General features: G+C 39.1%; 1 pseudogene; it reads right to left on the bottom strand.

Annotated features, from left to right (window-relative positions):
• Positions 1-426: 426 nt before the first annotated feature.
• LOC111148735 lies at positions 427-6210 on the bottom strand (annotated as a pseudogene).
• Positions 6211-6460: the final 250 nt, after the last annotated feature.

Here is a 6460-nt window from a genome sequence, read left to right as displayed (position 1 = left end):
TGGGCTAGGCACTGACTAGTCGAAGAGTAGAACCTATTGACTCACATAGTGCTAAGAATATTATGAGGCAGGTAATATCGATTGCTTTTTTTGCATGTAAGGAAACTGGACTTTAGATACTTAAGCTAATAGCTGAAGTCCCATCTAGGCAAGATGGGAGGCTAGAGGAAGACTGACCATGGTAGTGGGTATCTGTCTCCTCCCTTAGAGTAGGGTCAAGCCCATAATCTGGTCCATGAGAGAAGGTGCCAGACTGAGGTGGGATCTGGGGTGGGGGACAGAGGGTGCACAGGCTGAAACAGAGGAAAGAGACCCATTGTCCCTCCAGGCTCAGTTCAGATTTGGACCCAGTTAGTAGAGGCACCACGCCCACAAACCCTCCAGGTTCAGTCCCCACAGGCCCATGACCTGGGTGGAAGTCAGCTGTCACAGGTATAGCTTGTGAGTTTTGATATGGTGGAGCTTCTCATGTAGATTCAGGAAGGAGGGCCTTGGGGCAGAGTTCAGGTGCTTGCAATTCTAACTGAACCCTGTACACTATAGGTGGGTAGCCCTGGGATATCCATCATATAACCCTTCCCCTGAGGGACAAGTTCCTTCAGGAAATCCTTGGACAAGGCGCTCTCTCAAAGGAGTAGATTTCCCAGAGAAAGATTCCAAAACTCTACACTTCAGACTTGGTGGAGAATTTCTTCTCTTTCAGGGGCTCGGGGACTGTCCACTTGACCTGAAGCTTGCCTGTGTCCTGTGGACTAGTGGCCTTTTTGGTGAGAAGGAAGTCACTGACCTTGGCCACATTGTCCTTGGATGCCAGTACGTTGCAGCAGCCAGGTCCCAGTGCACAAAGTACTTGTCCTCCAGGTATTTCATGGCCTTTCAGACTTCTAGTGAGAACTTGAAGAGACAGTCTGCGAGGTAGGTCATCCACCGGGCTCCTTTGGCCCTGTGCTCAGTGATGATGTAGTTCTGCCTTTCTCCTCCAGGATCACACTTGGAAGCTGGGCCTCCTTGCAATTGGCCGAACTGTGTCATGACCAAGGATTCAGGCAGGAAGGCCTGGGCAATGGCATCATTTTTCACTCACTGAACAGCGACCTTGTTCCCTTGATAACCGCCCAGCATTGGTCTCCAATCCCCTTTCCAGTTGTCTGTAGCAGCTTCAGGCATTTGGTCAGTGTCCAGCTGCAGTGGAAGAACTCCTCCAGGGCCATCACTGTGTCCTCCATGAACTTTGTCTTCATGAGCTGAGTGCAGAGTCCACCTGCATGTGAGGTGTGGTCTCCAACAGCTGCACCAGCTCCTCGACCTGCACCTCTCGTCAGTGCTGAGTGTGCATACATGATGCAGTGATGCTTACCTTGCCATCACATGTCACATGGTGTGCGGCCCATCTGGGTTAGGCAGGGCTCTCCCGTGCTGGGACCAGACCTGTCTCTGGCAGGCACAGAGTTGCCTCTAACCATTGGTGCCAGCAGAGGCTCTAGGTGGTGCTGCAGCTCTGCTGGGGGCTCCCTCTTCCCCTGTTGTCTGGGGCTCAGCCATCAACCACCACCAGGGAGGGGGAGCAGAATTGAGTTCATTATAGCTCTAGAGTCCTTCCTGGTTAATCTAGCCTGTGCCAAGGCCTGGCTGGGACTGCTCTCCTCCTGGCCCCAGCTTTCATGGGTCGGTCATATGGTGTGCAGCGGGGCGTAGAGCTGGTCATACCTCTGTGTCTGTGATGCCCAGGGCAAAGAGAAAGTCTGCTGGAATAGCTTTCGGAAGGGTGGGGAGAACTTCCAAAACGTGATTTCAAAACACAATTACATATGACATTCTATTTACATACTTTTTCCTATTAGTCAAGTTTCAGCTGTGAAAATGTACATTTGAAGATGTATTTTATATATAACAAATAATACCTATGATATATAACAACACATAAAATTGAATTGAAATATTTCAAAATAAAATATGAGGAAATGTAGTTTGTCATTAATATTTGGAAAGATTACTGTATGAATTTTGTACCTAGTGTTTAAATGTCTTGAAAATGTAGTTTATACATGCTAATACAGGTGTAATTCACCTTTAGGCAGGGAATTTGAGATATAATCTAATTCTTATCATGGAATTATTAAAATGTCTTTTATTAAAAATGGTCATTTTTAAAAGATACATTAAACTTTCATATTCCCCAAAATTGTTTAAAAGTTATGAATGGAATAATAGGGATAATAGGGCTTCATTAAGTTATTCAGTAAAATTTTACTGAACAGTTACTACATGCCAAGCCTAATGCTTGGTTAGGAGAATAAAAAAATGTACAAGAGATAATTCTTGTTTTCAGCAAGGCAATAGTAAATCCAAGAAGGCATATGGGTTCCCCCCCAAATTTCATTCACATACGATGAGTATTAGGGTTATAAACAAGATATTAAAATAGTTCAAAGAAGAGGCCTGGGAATCAGGAAGTTATTTTGTTCCAGTTTTATTGGGGTAACATTGTATTAATTTAAGGTTGCCATTGTGATGTTTGATATATGTAATCACTTCACACAGCCACCTTTGATGTGTGCTGAGAACATTTACAATGTACTCTCAGCGGTATAAACTGAAGGTTCGAACCCTTTGACCAAGTTATTTTAAGTGGCCAATTTAGGCTTTGTTATATATTCTTTTTTTGTATGGAGATTTAGAATATATTTTATATCTAATTTGTACTTGGGCACATTCAGAATGATTTCTTTACATACCAACCCCCCCAACCCCCACACCCCCAGAATTTTACCAAAAAGAAAGGTAACATCTTGCATAAACCAAGCCCGGAGTGGTAAGGTAGCCCTCCTCTTACAGCTCACCCAAAGGCAAAGAAGTGAAAGGTGATGGACTGGGATAAAAATTACAGATAGGATATTGTCAGAAGAATTTCTCATTCATTTCTATAGCTGCAAACACTCATTTTTTTCCCCCCAAGTCCTTTTTATCTGCCATTTAGCAAGAATCCAATTACTGAGCATGAGCTTACTGCCTCATAAATAACATCCTCTTAGCTTTCCAATCACACCATTCCAATTCTGTATTTTGTCAGCAAAAGTCCTGTTTTTAAAAATAATACTTCGGCCATCTGCTTACCCATATGTGCTACACATCACTGAATGTTAGATTCTCTGCAAATTTTATAGACGGTACCACAAACTTTGAATGTGTTTTCTCTCATAATTAGCATTTTACAACCACATTAAATTGATCACAGGTAAACTGTTTCATTTTGGTGTGTTATTTTGATTGTAATCAGACTACTTGCTGGAAAGTGATTTTGTAGCCAATATACTTTACTTATAAAGAGTTTTCTTTCCTCTTTTATAGCAAATACGTTATTTTAAAGGTCACACTTGTCAGACCCATAAACTAAATCCCAGACTTGCAATGTAAGGTATCCCTCGAAGGATCCATCAGTGTTTACACTGGGGTGAAAAATGTTATCTTAGCAGCTTCATCAATTTCAATGACTGATGGTGTCATTTGCAATCTCTACAATTGGCTCCTCCCAAATGAAGGAGAAAAAGGGAAAACAACTTGGTCAGGGATTTGGTTTTCCTATTCTCCTAAGCTTTATATATATATACATATATATATATATATATATATATATATATATATATATATATATATATATAAAACCACTTCCTTTTCCTAAAAAAAAAAACAAAAAACATACACACACACACACAAGATAAACTACAAATAGACATATAGTGATGTATAGTGAGATCTGAAGCTACCATAGTTGTTCATATGAAAAACTTTCCTACTTATGGGTGAATTAGGGAAATTTTTTTTTTTTAATTTATTTATTTGACAGAGAGAGAGAGCACAAGCAGGGGGAGCAGGAGAGGGAGAAGCAGGATCTCCACTGAGCAGGGAGCCCAATGCGGGGCCTGATCCCAGGATCCTGGGATCATGACCCGAGCTGAAGGCAGACACTCAACTGACTGAGCCACCCAGGTGCCCCGAATTAGGGAAATTTTTAAATCCCTTGGAAGCCTACCAAACATAGGCTTTGGTGTTTTTGTAACACAACCATGAGGTATAAAACCTTTCAAGTCCTGTTTTTTTTTTTTTTAATACCCCATATTTCCATGGTGAAAATGTAAGTTGAGCAATTCCACATGAAATGTGCAACACAATAGTTGCAGTTCACAGTTTTTAATGCAAAGCTTGTTTTTGCTCTCATTCAGTTATAATGAGTCAATTCCTCTTTGTTTTATGTTTGACCCATGAGCATATGAGTGTCACCTTCTGGGTTACCAATTTGCAAGATTGCTTTCCTTCTCTCCAAAGCTTTGTTTCTTTCTTGTTTTCTTTTTTCCTGGAGATTTATTTAAATTTTGTCTTTACAAAATTGAGAACTGTGCAATGTGGTTATTTCTTACTGGATTTCTCACCTGAAGCTACCTGGGACAGAATATTCTGCTTCCTTACCTAGTGCAGATGGGTAGGAAAAAAATCAGATGTCCTAGGTTTTATTACCAGCCTTCATGGTACAACTTGACTTTGGCGTGAAGTACCCAGGTTTTCTGCTTTTACTTTAAAGTCATCCTCTGTGAATTCCTTGTCATCATTCCTCGTCGTTGATTAAATTCAAATGGTATCTTCCTACTCCTCTCCCTATGATTTATCTTGATCTCAGTTGCTTTTACTGGGATGGTTGTTTACAGTTTTTGCAGTTCTGTGTTTTCTTTTGAAAACAAGGACTGAACAAATGAGTAAAGCTGACCTTGAGAGTAATTTATTATAAGATTATAATTTACTCATTTTTGACATCTTTTCACAAGTAAATTAATAAAAGGTTCTTATTACATATAAACTCTCTCAAATACAAATTTAAGAGGAGAGTCTAATGGAAAGGTTTATATAACTTAACTTTAGTTATATTAGCTGCTAAGAATTCTTAAGAGATTCAGTCAAGCTAGATTGAAATAAAATTAAGGACTCATATCCTGAATGTATTCTGGTGGACATATAAGGACACTGAGGACAACTATTACAATGAGATTTTTCTAAATTCATGCATCTAGCTAATGACCATGAAAGGACTCTAATTCAGGACTTTTGACTTCCTTTTGTCATTCTTTTCACTAATGCTAATTTAAATTTTGTTTGCTTAAATTTAATCACATGAGTGCTGTACTATACACTTTGTAAAAATTATCTAATTTTGAAAACAAAATAGAAGCTGTGAAGCAGCAACTATTATCATCTTATTTTGCAGATAGGAAATTGAGCTTGTAAAGGTTAATATTTGCCTTTCCTGAATTCATATCACAAAAGAGTAATATGAACATCATTTGTATCCACTGCTAGACTATCTAAAAGTGTGTGTGTGTGTGTGTGTGTGTGTGTGTGTGTGTGTGTGTGTTAACGGCTATATTTACAGTCTGTCCTATTACATGCCCAAAGGCTCTTAAGAACCACATAATTAAAAAGTCAGTTTGTGGTGATGAGGTTTAGGCTTACAAAAGAGTCTTAAGGAAGTCTGGGTTTATTCTAATTAAGTGAACTACCAGGGTGCTAAATGAAATTCTGTGCTTGGCAAACTCTCTTTGCTTTTGCATGGAGTTATATTTTTGGATGAAATATGCTGAGGATGAATGTTAAAAGCCCTTGTGACACCTAGACCCTCTCCAGAATTATTTTCTGAAAATATTCTGCAGTTTGGCAGCTGCTTTGCAACCTGGGAGTGCATTTTAATTGGTATCACATAACTTTATGACTGAGGGATTTATTCCTCTCTCCACAAATTCCCGCCCCTCTTTTAGCCTATTAGTTGAAATGTTTGAGTTAATATTACAGGCATTTCCCCTTATAAACTCTTTGGGGCCATAGTGCAATGTGATGTCCAGTTTTCCTCCAGGAAAAAAAAAAAAAAAAAAAGTGAAAATCAGGCTCTGCCAAAAAAAGGAAATTTTTGATTTTTAAATTTCATTTTCCCCTTTCATCATTTTGTTTTGATCTTTGCTTACTGTTATTTGCCCAGTGTAACTCAATAAAGTTGAGAGAGAATTTACTTTGCTATCTTGTCAATATTAGCATATCAATACAATTTTCACAGAAGAAATATCTTTTGTATATTACCATCCACTGGATTTGTCTCAATACCTCAATTTGAAGCTTTCCACTAATTCTGAGTAAGCAGTTCTGCTTTTTCCGTGAAAGAATAGCTCCCATCATCAATGACATACCTGTATATTTTAAGAGGCTAAGCTCTCTGCTCTTGCTTCCTGGATTTATCTTTAATAAAACGCACAATGTGGAGTAGAAGTATAGTGACTAAGAACCTGACCTGGGCTTTCAAGTAAGATGTATCTAAACTTGAATTTCAATTCGGCCCTTTTGGCTTGATGTCTTAGGACAAATTGTCCTCTTTACTGTATCTCCTTCATCAATAAGTTGAGGATGAGAATGTTAAGAATGAATT

The sequence above is a fragment of the Enhydra lutris genome, unplaced genomic scaffold (genome assembly GCF_002288905.1).
Source record: "Enhydra lutris kenyoni isolate GAN:26980312 unplaced genomic scaffold, ASM228890v2 scaffoldscaffold20, whole genome shotgun sequence".
NCBI lineage: Eukaryota > Metazoa > Chordata > Mammalia > Carnivora > Mustelidae > Enhydra > Enhydra lutris.
Note: the sequence above shows the minus strand (reverse complement) of the source record. Positions and strands in the feature narration are given on the sequence as shown.